General features: G+C 35.8%; 1 protein-coding gene and 1 long non-coding RNA gene across 5 annotated transcripts in view; both read left to right on the top strand.

Annotated features, from left to right (window-relative positions):
• The window catches only part of CADM2 (cell adhesion molecule 2), a 627,326-nt gene that overhangs the window by 289,770 nt on the left and 319,032 nt on the right, over positions 1–18,524 (top strand). The gene's annotated exons all lie outside the window — the stretch shown is intronic.
• LOC149919882 (uncharacterized) overlaps positions 1–18,524 on the top strand; it is a 31,381-nt gene that overhangs the window by 11,853 nt on the left and 1,004 nt on the right. Inside the window, exon 3 of the long non-coding RNA XR_016458746.1 lies at positions 18,259–18,345. This is a non-coding gene — a long non-coding RNA (uncharacterized LOC149919882). The remainder of the gene's footprint in view (positions 1–18,258; positions 18,346–18,524) is intronic.

Below are 18,524 nucleotides of genomic sequence, written 5' to 3'. Positions count from 1 at the left end.
ACACATGTATCAATAGCAAGCTGAAGCAATGCTCTTTTCTATTGAAATCAAGTTATTCAATAGAAAAATCAGCAAAACTCTTCCACTGTTGTGGTAACTAAAGAAAAATATATTACTTTGCAAAATATACAATTTCAGTAGAAACAAACCTAGAAAACTATATCCAAACCATTTTCATATCAATCAAATAATTATTTTTCAATGGGTTATTGAATAAGAAACCTTCAAGATTGTTGCTATTAATAGCTATTAAGTTGTTATTAATGCATTAGAAAGTAAATGCAAATGTTACTTTCCAGAGTTTCAGACTGAAAAGCAAATTCTAGTGGAACATAGTCAAGTAACTTGTGATCATCTGAGTCATTCAGCTTTTCGTCAGTATTCTTTTTGTTCCCCTTGATTTGATTATTCAAAAATTCCATTGCTGTTGCCCAGTCATTAAAAAATACAGTTTTTTTTTCTCGTGTCTCATTTGATGAAGTTCAGTATAGACAACAACAGTAATATGGCATCATCTAACACTCTTGCTGTGTTAAACAGCAGATTTGCCTTTGCTCCCTGTTGTTAAAACTGTTCTGTTTGTGATACTGCTAATGAGAACTTGAATTTCAGATTCATCTGTGCAAGCCAAATAGGTAGTGTGGTTACATGTGATGGTGGTTGCTAGCACACCTGAAAGTCTGCTTTTGTTACTGATTAAAGCTAATTTGAGTAGGTATCATCTAATTAATACCTCATTTATTTAGCTGAGGAGATTTGCCTTAAGATCAACCATGTTGACTCTGTCTAAAATAATGCACTTATTTCTATTCATACTTATTCAGTTTTAAAAATCATGGTACTTGAATTATCTATACCTTGGAAATAATAAATTATTTCTATGGAGTGCCTTATTTTATTCTATAAAATCATTTTTGAAGTTGTGGATGAAAAAAGCTTTTCCTGTCCACATTCAAATATATTAGAAACTCAAAAGGCTAATGTAGGCACTGATGTTTTTTTATCCTTTTGACCTATTACCCAGTCACTGACAAATACTTAACACTGCATAGAAGTACAGAAGCTAGAATTTTGTTAGGAATCCAGTAATAAGTGTTCTTTGTATCTGTAGGTGAGAAGAATGCTACAATTTAAAGAATGTTTCATATTTTCATTTTTCTATTTCTGTAATCAATTAATTCATCATCATCTTAGGCTACTTCATATTGCTGCTGAAGCTTTTGATTTCCTCCACCTGCAACTTCCAGAACAGTAGGACTTAATGAATGGATTTGGTTTTTAACTATGAGCACATCTCCTCATAATGAACAGAGCTTAGATTCTTGCCTGAATACAAATACAAGGCTAAGACCAGTTCCTTGAAAATATTCTTATTTATGTCTTCATGAGACCTTAAGTACTTACTCTCAGAAGCAGAAAGCATTTATCGTAGATACATAGGGAATGCCAAGTTTTGCAAAGTTTCTGTTCGAGATTTTTGCTGCTAGGTTGACACAATGAATTTAGGAAATGTAAGAATTTTAGCAATATTTTCTAACAGCATTTTTCATGACAATTATTGCTGTTCATGTGGAAGATGAGTTGGAGCACAGAGGGAATTGCAAGCAAATGAAATCAATATTGTAGGAGACTCAGCCCATGATATTTTTTCTTATATTTCAGTATTTGAGTACACATACTTGAGCCTTTTTTTTTTAAATAATTAGGCAAATATTTTACTTACTGACCAAGTATACCAGACACTCCTAGACCAGAAGGAGTGTCAGGTTCTGAAAACCCTTCTAGTGCTTTTTGTACTACTAGAACAAATGTAATAATTGTTGTATTACTGTATGTAGAAGTAAAAGGGATTTCTGTGGTGGGAGAAGGAGAGAAGGTAGTACAGTTTCATCCCTTATTTCCCTTTCTTCATTATACATATTTCATTGGTATTGGCAAATCTGGATGATACTACTACCATGCAGCAGGCAGCACTGACAGTGGAGTGAATGAAAGGTCTTCAATAATTTTCAATTAATCAGTCTAATTACCTTTAATTCCATTGCACTGACAATATCAAGCTAGAGAGGAATAACTAAGAAATATTCAGGTTTCTCCTGTTGTGTTTTACATTCTTCATGTGAGCTCTGATGCAACAATTCATTTTAACATATACTGAGATATATAATCCTATTAGAGTAAGCCTTTGAAGTCATGGAATACTTGAGTCTGTGCTTTGGTTCAACGTTTGATGCTCACAGAATGAACTGAGGAATGTACTAAAATAGCTTTCCTGAATTGGGATCTAATAGAGGATGATATGTATTTGAAACTTTTGCCTTATGAACCTTAGCGGGTCAATATAAGGTGTCTTCATCTCCCCTTATCCTCAGAGGTTGTCTCTTGTAAATCTGGCTGTCTGGTGTTGAGCTGCCACATTTGAAATTCAGCTACCAATAATTTAAAATTAGATTTTCAGAGCTGGCTTCTGGAATCACTACAGATGATGAGGTAATGTTTTTAGAGAGGCTGTATTATCTCTTCCAAGGTTGTCAACATTTTTGTTTTTATGGCCGCGTAGTAAACTTTCACATAACAGTCATTGGATAATATGTATATAGACACCTTATTGATGTTCAATTTTTATATATATACGTATATAATTCTACAGCCTTAATTAGTATATTCTGTTTCAGACATAACTTATATGATTTTTCTTTTTGCTTCTGTGGCTCACACTATTCTTGCATTCCTCCAGCATGTGTTTGCCTCCTGGTGCATTCTTTAATCCATCTTCCTATGTCTTTTTTCTATTTGTTTAATTCAGTTAAGTTTTGACAGTGGTGCTGACTGTCAGATGCTGAAAGCAACTCACAATAAATGTAATTGAAATTCCTGAGACATTCAGAAAAATCTGGGCGAGGACAAGTATATCCTGCAATCAGGATATTTAATAGAATTTTGGAATTTATTTTTTTAACCATTTTATAGATGAGTGTAGACAAAATATATATATTTTTTTCTTGAATGGTCAATTAGATCTTTGTTTGTCCCCATTTGTAAAGCTTTTTTTTTTTGCCCCATGTCTTTCCATTGGCTTAATATTAAGTACATTCACAGATGTATACAAAATTCTAATAACAATAATCTATGTAAAGTAAATGCACCAAAATACTTTAGGTGTTCTGTTTAGACACTATATGCATCTAAGTAGACTTAAGTATAAGAAGCACTTTCACAAGGTGCTATGACTTTAAGATTTAACTATAAGAATAAGTGATGAAAAATAACAACTGTGAGAAAGCAAAGTTGTCTTTTGTGCGTGCTGAATGTATAAGGACATTTCAGTATAACATCTGATTTTATTTGAAATGTCGAATGCTGAGAAACAGTTTATTAATCATCAATATTACTAATACTGTCTATTTATGTGTCATCTTTTGCTCCTCCTGCTTAATTCAGTAGTGCTCAGGGAAGTCCACTTAGGAATCTTTCCCCTAGCCCACTCTTTTTCACACATCACACTGTACCTTGCACATCCATCCTCAACAACCTTGTTACTTCCTTTTAGAATTTCAGGCTGTTGCCAGATCCAGGGTCACCTAGGAAGAGCTCTGCAGCAGTGTTTGCCTGACAATTCTGTGAAGTAGTTTCTCTGACATCCAGTCTCCCAAGTTTGTCCCACTCCCTGTGGTATCAATTGTTTTTGCTCAGACTCCCAAGTGCCAATTTCTTCTCTTCCCCTGTTTCCCTCATGCTTCTCTTCCTTGGAATTGAAAATGAACCTTATCCATGACCTGGAGGATGCGCCAAACTGCAGCTTCTAAGAGGAGGGAGTAAGCCTCTGGGAACAGTGAGGGACCAGAGCATACCAGTCCATCCAAAGAAGAATATTCTTTTTCAAGAGCTATAGTTTATTCAAGATGCGGTTATCCACATGACAATATGATAATTTACTGTCGTGCATACTTACATTAGTCTGCCTAGCTGTTGTCCCTTAGGGTGCTGCATAAAATGTTAATAAGCCTTTTCACTTAAAAGTTTCAGTGGGGGGGGGAATCCTAGTTTAATTAGTATATTGAATCAAGTGACAATTTGTTACCATTGCAAGGATTCTTAATTCAATATAAAATCACAAACCCCATTCATTATACAATTACTACACTTGTAAATTTTCACAAAAATTTCTGGCAGGTTTTGGAATGTTATTGTTCCTGCCTCAAGTGCATACCACAAACTGTGCAAAAGGCCAATATTCACTTTAATGTTAATTGGAACAGTTTAAGTGAAGCTAAAGAACGAATGGCAGCACCAGGTATAGATGCACAGTTCTAGCAAAGCAGCTTGTTTTCAACAGTCTTCATAACGAATGGATGTAGAACTTGTTTTACTGTGTGCGTAGCACAGTATTGCTATTGTTTAAAACTTTTCATCTAGAATTAAGTTGGATAGTATAAACTTCAGGTTCAGTACACAAATGCAGCTGCTTAACTTATTTGTCTGAAAATGAAGTATACGTGGTTTTTTTCTCCTTATTGTATTTTATTCCATAAAAAAGACAAGAGATGGTTACGTGATATGAATCTATAAATCTGCAGTGTTTTGCTGAGAAACTATCTATGAATCTTGCACTGTTTCTTAGCTGAGATGATTACCTGTAAACTGTGATTTATTACAACAATGGACTACTACAAGATAAGCATATATCAAAATAAAAGCTGAGCAATAATCCAGAGACATTTAAAGGTCTTAAGTTGGTAAGTAATTCAGAATAAGTAAGTCTTAACTTACTTGCCACTGAGTACCTGGTGGCAAAGAGCCTTTGCCCAAGTATTTTTTTCTCCAAATGTAAAGCTTGATTTAAATTAATATATAATATGATGCATTCTGAATACAATAGTAGCAATATCTTGCATTTATATGAATATCACTTTGCTTCAGGCAGAGGTTTCACTGAAGTTATTTTTTTCATTATTCAAAAAGGGTTAGACTTGGTGAAGATTGAAGGAGATGGGCAATAATTTTTGGTGGTAGTGGCAGTTTTGACTAAATAGCTTGGCTTGTCTTTTACAAAGGTGAGCTGACTGTTGTGCTCCTTCCCTGTCTTATTCATTGCTGATATTGGCTTCTACATATGTGAGCTAGGAAACACATTTCAAATTCTGGAAATATGGAAGAAATCAACTGTTTTCAAAAACGGTGTTTAATGCATTGCATGTCAGCTTTGGCAGTAGAACTTCTGTGGTTTACAATGACAAAAAGTTGTGTACATTACATCTTTTATTACCAGTTTTTTTCTTCTCAGTTGTATGCATATGTATGCATGCATACCTGTGTGTGTGCACAGAAGTACTTGGGCAGTTGCTCATTTGTATTTGTCAGTGTCAGACCGAGTTTACTTCTTTTACAAATACTGACCTAAACCTGAAAAATTGACTTTGTACAGGAAGCTGAACCCTCAGTTCTGCTTTGAGGCGTACATGCAAATTCAGCAACTCCTTTTGTGGTGCTTTGGAATGTTTTGGTGGTTATATAACTTTCTGCTCTCATCTGAGAAGTAGCCTGTTAAGTTAACAGGCTACCCAGAGAGGTTGTGGGTGCCCTGTCCCTTGAAGTGTTCAAGGCTAGATTGGATGGGGCCCTGGGCAGCCTGGTCTAGCATTAAATGGGGAGGTTGGTGGCCCTGCATGTGGCAGGGGGGGGAAAGGGGGGAGCCTAGGTTGGAGCTTCATGATCCTTGACGTCCCTTCCAACCCTGGCCATTCTGTGATTATGTGAAGTCATTTATTTCTTTGTTAAGGCTGCCACCAGGTGCTAATGAAACAAGCAAACTGAAAGTGAGCAGTCAAAGCAACATAGATATATAGCTTACACAGCAAGTTTATACTCAAAAAAAAAAAAAAAAAAAAAAAAAGACTTTGTAATAGTAATTCTAGGTTGTCTGAGTGACTCCTGTAGTGAAAAGTCCTCTGATGGAAATGAATGTTGTTTGTTCATGAGGGTACTTTGTTTTTCATTGTCACTCAAAGCTACTTACTGAAGTGTACAGAATAAGTGGTATTCAGAAGCACTCTGTGTGCAGAGTCCAGGTCTGTTACTGTCTTAGCTTCAGCTGGGACAGATCTGTTTTCTTTGAGAATTGGGAGGGGACAGAATCAGAACAGCTGGCTTAAACTGACCGAAGGATATTCTGTACCATATGTCATCATGTGGCAGGAGTTTTGAAGGGATTGGGAGATCATCTAGTTCTCTTTCTCACTGAGTCTTTTCCATTGAGGAAAGCTTTGGAGGTTGAACTGTTCAGACCTTGACAGGTTATATCTCCTCAGTTGCTATTTAATTAGTGGAAAAGATCTCTAACAATATTTTGATTTGAGAATCCTTACAAGGAAGAAGAGGTGTCAGTGGCAGAGCCTGTCATCCACAGTATACTGCTTGTAGTTCTTTCTCCTGTCTGCCTATCAAGAGCAGATTCGGTGCTTCATCGTTCCCCTTGCTGTGTGTTGCTGACCTCCAGGGTCTGCTTCACTTTGGATATGGATCAATCAGTTATGGAATGGATTGCTGACTACACTGTGAGAGGTTAAAATGTTTTCCAGTGTACATTGGTTGGATGAGAGAAAAGAGGCTGAAGAGGTATAAGGTAATGTACATCACTGCAGAATTTCACTCAGAGGGGTATTTTAATTTAAATACCTCTATTAAGTGTTTAATAGAGTTGTACCTTCTGTCCCTGCTGTGCTGACATGTAACTGTTTTTCTCTCTGTCCTTACTGTATGTTCACCTCATTTTACCAAATATATTTCTCCTTAGAATTAATAGTGATACACTTGAGTTGCTGCATATCTCTTATAGGAGTTAAAAACATAATAAGAAATATTTTTTGCTTTCATAAAGGAGTGTGTGGAATAGTGATGCTTAAAAATGAAAGAATAATTTGGAGACTTCAGGGACAGCTCTGGAAGAGCAAGCACTGTACAAAGTTGATTACTTATAGGAGTAATATAGAGGTAGACATAAACAAAGAATAAATGTTTCCTCTAACTCCTTGAAGCTGCAACTTCATCTCTCACAAGAAAGAAAACTGAAAAGAAATTGAGCTTCACTTAAAAAGCAAAAGCTGAAATAACAGACGCTACATAAAATCCGGCTTGGAAGTAATAGTGAGATTGTATGAAAACTGAAGAAGCAGATGTTGACAGGAGCATGTAATTTCTATAAAAGAAGTTGCAGAGATCTAGTAAGAAAGTCTTACAGTGTCACAGAAGCATTTGTAGCTTTGCTGTAAGCAAGTTAAATTGAACTTAGTATTTTCTGGTAGGTTCATGCTTTCTCAAGGTGGAATCCAAGTTTCCTACTGAAGTCAGAAAAACAATTGTCACATGCCTTTTAAGAAACAATAATTGCCGAATGAAAGAAACAGAGTCTGTTCTTTGTTTCCACTCCAAACAGAAACTTTCAGACCCCAAGTAGTAACTGTCTGTCCGACTCAAATGGATATACATGTTTCTTGATATAGGAGCCTCATCTTAGTAGTTAGTATTTTCAAGATTAATTTTAACTATTTAATAACCCCATATGTGTACATATACACACCCATGAAGTATAAAAAAGCTGTTGTATGTTAAACTTGTAATCTTGGTCCCATTCTTGTGAGCATTAATGAGAGAAGATATGTTTCTGTTTGCCATAATGATTGCGTTGAGAGACAAGCATGGAATCCATATATATATATATGTATGTATGTATGTTCTGGACAGCTACAAGTGGCAAGGTGGCATAGAAGGTTCTAACTCATTTGCTCCTCCTCTGGACTTTGTGTGCATGTGCAATGGTGGAATGCAACCAGGTCGATTATATGATGGATTCAGGAGTTAGTCGGTGTTGTAGAGTCTTCTGCCTTGCTGTTTAACACAGAATCTCAAATACATATCTTTAAGGTCAATATCTTAATGCTCTAAGTTTGATAAGTCTCATACTGCTAACACAGTGGTGTCCCTGGTGTACTGAAAAATAGGAGCTGCAGGCAAAAGTCCTTTTCTGCCACCAGCAGGGAAGCAAGGGCTGCTCCTTTTCTAAATAGAAGATTAGTGAGGCAACATGTAATATTGCCTCACCTCTGCATTCTAAGCAGCCTGTTAGCATAGTGTATGTATGCAGAATGAGTAGTGCACATGATTGCTAGCAGAAAAAATGAAGAAAATAGGCAGTTTGTTTACAGATATTCAAGTGATGTTGGTGGTCCAGTATTTCTGCAGGTAGCCTGCAGTTGTGGGCTTTCTATTCTGCCTAAAAGTTACTAGTGTTACTTTTTTTTTTTTTTTTTTTTTAATTATTATTTGTATATCTTTCTGTGCCATTTGTTAGGTCTTGAACCAACTTTTATATTTCTTTCAAAGATAACATTTGGACTCTTTAATATTTTTACACCTTTGTGGACTAGAATACAGGTGATTGGCGCAAAACCAAACTTCTGCAGCTAATGCTACAACTCAGTCTAACTGGCTGAAATTGCTTTATTTGTACAGATTCATAATATGATAGTATTCCTGTTCTCCACCTTTATTTGCTTCATTTCTAAGTTACAGCTCCCTTCACAAATAAGACTATCCTTTCTTTTGTAAACAGGAACATCAGTTAACAGTAACCGAATGACATTACACTTCGAGTAAATTTTAGGCAAATGGTTTTGCAAATGTTGACTAACCACATCAGCTTATTTTGTTTCACTCTATTGTTGCATATGCTGACAACGGAGTTACATAGGAATTAGTCTCTTGCGTTGAGACTCTAAGTGCTACTTTCTGTATTTTTTAATACAGTTTGAGCAGTGTATTATTCTTTATTACTATCAGTCCTGGTAGATTTGTTCATTTACTGTCCCTTTGAGTTTTCTGTATGGAGCTCTGCATCATGATAGCATTACATTTTCAGTGAGGTACTAATTCTGCAAAGAGGCCAGAAGATCTTGTCCCCTCCTTCAGGTTTCCATTGATCTCCATGGCATTTCATGTGTGCATAACTCTTTCTATGGAGTCAAAGCTGGAGCTTACTCTTGGAGTTCGTTTAGGGATTATAAGTAGATTTCCTTCTTCACAGAAGTAGCTGTGTAGGTTTCCTATACAACCTTGTAGTGTGATATCTTGCATACTGTGAGGCATAGTAGGGTAAGCATATCACTTCCCGAATGCAAGCTGCTATATAAATTAGCCAGGATTTCAGTTTTCTAAAAGTAATCTTCCTGTGTGTTATGTTATAAAATGTAAGAAATGCAGTTCACGATGTCCTTTGTTATTTGGAGTTCATTTGGTGTTTACAGATTATTGTATTCAATATGCAAATGACTCATTATACTTTAATCAAACTAACATATTCCTTTTCTAATTTCTTACCTTATTTAAATCTTATGAAATGTCACCTGCCACTCAATCTACATGCCAGTTATAACAAAACAACAAATTACGAAGAGGTGGGGCATTAAATTTCTGCTAATCACAAAGCAGATTTGACAGGTCTCAGTTCATGTGCACAGACATTGCTGAGTGTGTTGAAAATATGGAGCTATTTTTTCTCCTTTCACAAAGCTCATTAGAATAAAATCTTTGGATTGGAATATGTAGCTGAAAGCATTCATTCCTATGTCACAGAAAGCAAACTGCTGAAAATTTACTTTTTTTTCCCTCAGATTGTGATCTAGATTTGACTTCATAGTCAAATCAGAATAGAAACAAAAGAGAAGTATAGTACAGAATACCTTGAAAGTGTTTTTTCTTTGTGGCTTTTTTGGGGTGCGTTTATTTCTTGTTTTGATAGGGTTTGCTTTCCTATGGGCTTTTAATAACTGTTTTTCTAAAACCTGATGTCTATTGAGGAAAAAATAAATTCCTTCATGCCTTCCTTATATAGAATCATGCTGTACTTCTCTATTCCCTCTAGCATCCGTTGGGTAACCTGTCAGTTCTATTACTGCAAGAAGGCTTCTCCTAGCTATTGTTAGCCATCCCTTTTTCTTGGCTATAAAGCCTCCACTTGAAATCTACTGTGTTTAGCTTCTTTTCTGTTTAAGAAGGAAGTTTAAGTGCTAGCCTAGTATTTAGGGCTTAAAGATCTATTCTTATTTGCTGTAGTTATTTGAGATGGTAAACTGTACTTACTTTACTTAGATGACTACAAACTTCCTAGAAATATTGTGAAGCATAACAATTTTTAGTTTTTTTCAAATGTTTTAACTTCTAATGCAAGTGATGTACAATTACAGTATAGTAGTATTACTATTATTATTGGTTCTTTATTACTTTGTAGGTTTGCAAATACATTTCTTATGCTATTAAGCTTCACTGTTCTGTTGGTGACAATTTCATCTCCAAATATTTCCCAGGAAGAGCAAAGCACACCTTGAATTAGCATTTAATCATCATATGCACACAAATGGCTATATATTGTGTATCTACAATACATGCTTTGCTCTTTTCTCTTTTAAAGATTTCTGACCACATGAAAATCATAGATGCTGACTGATAATAGATTTGAGTGCTTTGTGGGGTATTTTTTTCCTAGAACAATTAAATTTCTGCTACCATAGAAAGTACACGAGGCAGGTCAGAGTGACCTTGTGTTAAAAACAGGTTATGTTTTCTTTGTTAGATATGCATTGGAAAAAAAAAAATCAATAAAAGAAAACCTATCCAATGTGAGAGTAGTGTCTACCTAGATTAATAGCTTTCTTATTAATGGATTTAGACTGTATTATATAATTTAATTGATGTTTATATATAGCTTCCTTCCCTGTGGTTATGAAATATAACATTTACCAAACTTCTTCTTTGATGGAATTTACATATGGCACATCAGGATGATTAAAAGCCAGCCGTCTTTTCACAGCATGGCAAGAAATAGGATTTGATTTATCTTCGTTGCTTGCCTACCACTTGCTGTGACTGTACTTTTGAAATTTTAATATTCTCATTTCTCAAAAGGAGCTTGTTATATAAAATATTATGTAAATATATTTTATGCTTTGTTTTTTGGCTTTCAGTGTAAAAAGTAGTACTTTTCATTTGATAAGCAAATAAAGCAGCAAGGTGGGAATGATAAGTCTACTTAGCCAAGCAGATTTCTATCAAAAGAAGCAAACTTATCTCAAATTCTGAAAGAATTTAAGTATGGTGCAATGCAAACAGTATGTTTTGAGTCCCTTTCATATGAGCTGTTTAGTAGTTGATGAATGAATGGCTGGAAATGTGTCACTTCTAGATTTCAGTTCCTAACCTTTTATAGATTAGTGCAAACACAGCATGGTTTCCAAATCAAGCAACTGAACATGAGCCTGTTGCATGTTGACAGGGTTTTCTTCTTCTGCCCTCCTTCCTCATTCTTTCTTCTCACAGCTGCCTCCTCAATAGCAAATAGGGTTCAAGGTCCAGGCCTCAGGCTGTGCTGCAAACACCTTTATGGAATGCAGGTACAACAGCATCTATCTGCCACAACAAAATGCATTTTGAAAGAGTAGGGATTTTGTATTCCTGTTTCATCTGCTCAGCCATGTTAATGGCTTTCCCTTTTAATGCTGGCCTTCTTGACACAAGACATTTGATCAAGGTGTTCTTCAGAATTCCATGCCATGCTGGGGAAGTCTAGTATAAACCTGCTGTCTGTCACTTTATAATTCTTTTTAAGCAATTAAGCACCTGCCGATTTATTGAAGTTACACTAGGAAATTTACTGTGATTTTTCTCATATTTTCATCTTAGTCCTCTTTTCTTCTGACGCTCAGTTCAAAGAAGCACCTAGAACCAGTTGGACTGTTCTCCGTCCCCCTCTCTGTGAGGTGGCTTATGGCTAATAAACACCTGTTCCTTAGTGAGATGGACGTGAAGAAAAATTAAGTGTGAGGATGAAGAAAACTGAATACAAAGCCAAATACCAAATTCAAATAGACTATTGTCTAAACCTACATGCAAGAGTAAATTAACTAATGCCTTTACAGCTTTGAAACAGGAGTTACAGAGTGGATGGTGTACTTGAACTACAGCCAGCACCACAGATTGCAGGTGGTAGTGAAGGATGTGTGTATGTTTGGAAGCATGATTTTCCTTGCCAATTTCTCTACTTTCTATGAAACGTGAAAAGTACTCAGTATATAGAGAAAGGAGGAGTTAGTATACCGTGACCAAAAGAAGTGCATGTATGTAGCTTGCTCCAAAGGTAATGCTTCCTATTTTTTTTTGCCTCAAAAGCAGATACAAAGAGCTCAGTAAAACTATTTCATACAATAAATTCTCAGCTATAAAACACCATTTTTCAACACAGTCAACAACATTGCAGAGATGAGCTTGATTGAAAAGTTCTTCATTTTGTGGTGTCACAGCTGTGCATGACTGTCTAGAATATGTCTTCTCTTTCACATTGCTGTCACTGCTGCTGAAACGCACCACCCACTGCCTTGCTATGCTCACACCCACTGTTTCATCTCCAGAAACATTCAGCAAGTGTCAATGAATGTCAGTGGGTGCCATTTTTTCACATGGAGGAATTCATCAACACACCTTTCCTTCATACATGCTTCCAGGTCAGACATCATTCTGTCAGAGTGCCATCTATTGTACAGCAAAAAAAAAAAAATGTAAGGGAATATTGGTGGGAATGCCATGGCACCATATCTGCCAATGTGTTAAAATAGGAGGCATTATCTTCAGAGCAGCTCTCATCATTTTGAAAGTTCAAATGGATGATTTAAAAAGAAATTATGCCCTCCCTGCTAAACAGTCTCACTTTTTCACATGAGTAGAAGATAATGGGAAGAAATTTTTAGCAGAACTTGTTATGCAATTTTCTTTGCCAATTTTTGGGAATGAGTATGTGATAATGAGTTATTACCAATTCTAAAAATAGCAGATAAAATCATTTCCAGAAGTGGAACCCTGTTGGGGTTGTGAAGCTGTTTAAGATGGGCTTTTCCTTGGAATGCATTTAGAACCTTCCCTGTGAGAGGTTGCACATCCTTAAATCCTGTTGGATCAGAATAGTAAAAAGGATTAAATTTTCTATAAGGCAGAATAAATGACTTCCTGTCTCAATGAGAATAAATGTATAAAACTAGTGTAAAATGTATCTTTCTTGCTCTGTGCATTGTTATAAATTCTATTTGTTGTGATAAACAATATATACAAATAGATTGAAACCATATTACCAAGACTGAAACTTGCTTTGCTTGCTATGGGGGGGGGGGGAAGGGGAAGGATTAGGTAGGACTACTTGGGATTTAGTTTATAGACTGTAAACTGTGGCAAATCTCCATTTAAATATTTCTGGAAGGAAGCGTGACGCTCTTAAGTTTCAAATTCAGAAGTTTCTTACTTGCTAGCTGGTCTACGATAGCAAACTTGTGCTATGTCCAAAAAAAAAAAAAAAAAAAAAAAAAACTGTTAAGCAACAGGCTGCTTGTGCAAAACTTGAGTACAAAAGGTCTCCTATTTTTAACATGGCAATTTCAGACAGCTTGACGTTTTTTCTTTAATATATAATTTCAATTTTACAGCATAGAAGTTGGTAATTAAGCAAGAAAATGTAAAATACTCTACTGAAATAATTAAGTTATTATTTGTATAATGAGAAATTCTATCAGACAGGTGTTATTTAAATGAATTTCTGTATCCATTTAAGGCTGATCAGCCACAGTGCTAAGAGAATATTGTAACAAAGAGAAAATGTATGTTTCCTTTGTCTCCAATGTAGTTTCGTAAGATGTTTTTTAGGATGCCAAGCTGCAGAACATAAAATTTCTTTGGTACTTTTAAACAACATTATATAATGCTAATATTTAGGCTGTGATAAATACCTTCTTATTCCAATCTCTCTCTTTTTTTTTTTTTTTTTTTTGTTAAAACTTAAAAACCAGCTTATCTTTGTCTTGCAGAACAGTGTGTAATTTGTATTTACCATTACTGAGGCATGCTGTAATTATGCTTGTGAAGATTAAGACAATGGTGAAAAATGAGGGGTCTTTTTATTGCATGTGCCAGGTAGGGCGCAGACTGTGCGGCCATGCTCATGTTGTTCCAATGCTGATCCTAGGCATGCCCTTTTGTAACAGAATTTCAGTGCCTGTTTGCCCGATCTTCTACTGAGCAGAACCTGGTGATGCGTTTAGTCAGGTAATCTTGTGCTTTTGCACATAGAAAACAATAAGGCATGTATGTGGTCTCAGGATGGTAAGAATAGTAATAAACAGATGGCTTCAGTTTATCCCTACAGTGAGTACCCAATGAGCAGAAATGAGTTACACTGTACGTTGTACTCACTAATTCACTACACTTATTCAAGATGTGACTAGATTTGGAATAATGGTACAAGAATCTGTATAAACAAAGTTTAAAACAAATATGAAAATTTTATGTTCAATTTTAAATTTGTTCCACTATACTTAGATAAGGGCAGTGTTTCTCTGAATATCTGTGTAATGCTGATATTGATCATAGATGGCCTGGATTTGTGGTTGCTGACAGCTATCCTGACACCTGAATGTATCCCTTGTGTGTAATTAAAAATATATATATATATATATATTTTTTTTTTCTCAGGGCACTTCATTGGGACTGAACCATTCATTGTTCTCACCCTACACATCCTTGATTTGGTCTGAAGTATCTAGAAAATATGAAGTTGTTTTAGCCTATGGCTCTGCTTTAGGGCAAATGCAAGCCAAAGAGGCTAATGCTGAAGGAAAATACGTAGCAGAAGGCTTTATAGAGATCAATTGATCATTTAGTGTGTGGGTGGGCAGTAGAACTCCTGCACTTCTCATCTGTGTGATATTAGAATTGTTAAAAAGGTAGAGGAGTAAGAAACTTACCTTGCTTTTGGAAACACTGAGATATTGTTAGAGTTGCTAGTAGTTTTTGCATCTAAGTCAAGGTTATCTCCACCAATTTGTTGCTTACGATTTTTGCATTGCAGTTTTAGCTCTTTATGTGTTCCATTGAAATACCTCATGTGATGCACAAAGCAAGGAATTTATTGTCAAACCAAGATGTGCACAGTGTGGTCAGAGAATCATTGTTATTTAAACTCTAATTATTACATACAAAATAAAAGTAGAATAACAGTATTACAGAGAAAGTCTCACTAATATGAGAGTTAAAATGATCTAGTATCTGGTCCTTCCCCTTCCAGTATCTCTGGGCTTTAACAGCTTCAGTGATGCTAAAGGAGGAATGGAGGTAAGAGTGGGTGGCAAGGAATTACTGACATCCCCAGTCCTTTACTTGTGAACTTGTTGTAAATGTTGTAAATGAGCTTTCCCCCCTTGCTCTGGAATTCCCTTGAGGCTGATTCAATATATTATTTTAACATTCTCTACACCTTTTATTTTCTTCATTGGTTTACTGTCCCACATTACTTCATACTTCATCAATGGGTTGTTTTACAGATGTTGAGTGTTTGTTTTGCACGTTTTTTTTATTATGGTCCACTATCTATGGTTGAATCCTTTAGTGATCAGTAACTGACCACTGAATATTTTTCTGCAATTGTAGGTCTTTGTATTTTGAGTGTGTCTGCCATTATCCTGTGCTTGAACTTGTGTGCTGTGTTTTCATTCATGCTTCACAGATTGCTATATGCAGAATAGTAACTCACTACTACTATCCATTAGTTGTAAAAATACTTCAAAATTTTAGGAACAGTGGAGTTTATACCACACCACTGTGCACAGCTAAATCAAATCTGGCCAGGTTAACAATTATTTGGTAATTAAACCATTGTTGTGGTTCATTATGCTAAAAATCGAGCTCCAGGGAAGTCTAAAAGGCGCATGTATGAAAGCTGACGAGCCCTGTCCTGAGGCCTTGCAGAGCTGATACAAAGTCTGTGGTCTGTTATTAGTGGTGACAAGAACTTTATTGGGTTACAGAGCTACACAGTAACTTAGTGATTGGAAGCCAGTGTTGCCTTTCAGTATAACTGTTTATATGATTTAATCATAATTTAAACATTATTAGATTTTCTCCTTCTCTTTGTTTGCATTTTTTTTTCCTCCTACACTTTGAATTCCAGCTTGTTTTAGGATTCTGAATAGGATAGAAACATTAAGATGTCTGCTGTGTTTTAGATGTTTTAGAAGCAGAGCTTTGGTTTTGTTTTAAAACCAAAGATTAATCGTTAAACCACAGATTAATCGTTTGCTAGCTAAATGACAGCAGTGACACCTTGGAAAGGCAGTCACTTTGTATAGCCTGAAACAAAGAATGGAATGTTCAAGCTAGTCTTTACTGGTAGTGGTTTCAGTTTTCTCCAAGATTACTCTCAGCTGGGCTATGGGCCTTCCTTCCTCTTCAGAAACCAAAAAAAAAAAACAAAAAACAACTCCCCTTGTGGAAATTCTCTGATAAGCTTGGTAAATATATCCTAAAACCTGCTTTCACTAGCAGAGAGCTTAAGTTACCCAGTGATAGCATGCACCTTTTCAGGTTGTGTAGTTCAATCAAAGTCAAAATGGAGGTTGAAAAGAATGGGAAGGGAATAAAAACGCAAGGCAGTAAGTCTTTACAAGTGTAATTCTGTGCCTCTTGAAGTTAATTGAAAGTACCTGTAAGTTATTCATACACTTCTGTGCGATGTATTCCTATACAGCCTGGTAGGGGAATTAGAAAAGTTTGACCAAGCACAATGTGATATAAAGCACCTGGGAGGGCTGCACCCTCAGGCTAAGCTTCTTCTGTATGATCAATATAAAAAGCTGAATGCCCCCTTAAGAGAGGTTCATTAGCCTCATTTCACAGCTGCTTTGTGAATGTTGGGCCAAGGGCTGAGCCAGTTGTCATCTTAAGGGATTTCTTACAATTAATCTGTGTGTTCTCAAGGCTTAATGCTTGGTAAGTGAAATTATAGATTTAGATGGATTATGTGCTTATGGGTAAGAGAGCTGTTGAATGGAAAAAAGTACTTGGAAAACATTTTTCTGTGGAGTAGGCTGGAAAAGAACATTGACTGAAGAAGGAATTTAACATAGAAGAACTTTCTTTATAAAAAAAGAACAGTATTAAAATGAGTTATGAAGAAAAACAAGTGTTAGAGTCAAATTTTACAAAATACACAGGTTGTGCTGGTAGTTTGGTAACTTAAGATAAACGAAAGGTAGTGCTTCAGATTATTTAAAATTAAGCTGTTACATGTTGTTACTATTGTGTATTGTAGACTGTCAAAATATGGATGCATCAAAAAATGTGTAAAACAGAGAGCAGAAATGAGATCTGTCAAGGATTTCTGAATACACACAAAAGCCCAGTTTTGAACAGTCCTTAGACTACGTGGTAACTACTGGAAGGTGTGCTGTTGCAGTACTTAGTTTCCACTTGCTACCTAGTCAAAGTGTTGGCTAAGAGTTCCTCATTCAGACAAAGGGAAAAAATGAGACTGACAGCTATTCAGAGAGAGTCCCAAATATCTGCCCACAAAAAGAAGAGGAAATTCTAAATTTTAAGACACTCTGCTTTTTTTTTTTTTTTTTTTTACCTTATTTCACACTGTCTTCCATGATGTCTTTGTTACTTTTTAGCCCATATTCCCTCTCCATGTAAGCTACGTTCACCATAGAGTGTTTCTAGCCTTGAATTCATGACATGAGGTTCTAAAAGCCCCCTTCCTTTCTAGTGTGCCGATATCAAGACACACATATAATTCCTAGCTGTGTAAATGAGATCTGGTTATTGCAAATAACCTACTTAAATTTATCCACTGTCAATTTTAAAATAAGCAGTTTGGGGTCCTTAGTAGGAGGAAATCTCTACAGAACCTTGGTGAAGTAGGTGAGCTGTAGGGATTCTTTCTTGTAGGCTCTTAGTGTTTTCACAGGGGCTGAGATCTGCAGTAGTTGGGGTTCAGCCCTTTGCACCTGTTGTGAGAACGCTGAGGTGGGTTTCCATTTCATTTTTAGAATGACTGCTAAGGACAAGTCTCAGGTAGAAATATGTTTTTCTTAAGTGGATGGAGACGCATTAATCTGAAACAGTTTGTACTGTTGAATTTCTATGCACCTGCATTAAAAGCAGAGGAATTTTGAGGCATGTATTTTATTTTCTGCTCTGCCATGGGCTTCCTTGTGGCAATTAGCTGAATCTATCTGCTGCAATCAATAAGCTTGTTAAAGAAATAATTATACACATCTGTGTTTCTAATGTACTTTGAGCTACTTGTGTGTTTGTTGTAGCTGCACAATATTGATATTTGTACTATATTAAACAACTGTAAAATCAAAAGCATTAACTAGTTTTTATTAATAGACAGTGTTTTAAATGTTCTGGACAAGGATTTCACTACCACCAGGAGAGCAGGAAAAAAAAATCCTCCAGTACAGGGATTAGGTAACTGTGAGTATCTTTACTGTATATTTTAGTGCTGGCAGTTATGGTTTACAGTTCTTATTAGAGAAAAAAATTATATGCTTTAGGATTTAACTTGTCAGTTGCATGTACAGCATATTACTTAAGCCTATTAACTATACCAAAAATAGAGCAAGGTGGAACAATAGATACTAAGTTAAGAACTT

This window comes from Phasianus colchicus, chromosome 1, assembly GCF_987193195.1.
Source record: "Phasianus colchicus chromosome 1, bPhaCol1.hap1.1, whole genome shotgun sequence".
NCBI lineage: Eukaryota > Metazoa > Chordata > Aves > Galliformes > Phasianidae > Phasianus > Phasianus colchicus.
Note: the sequence above shows the minus strand (reverse complement) of the source record. Positions and strands in the feature narration are given on the sequence as shown.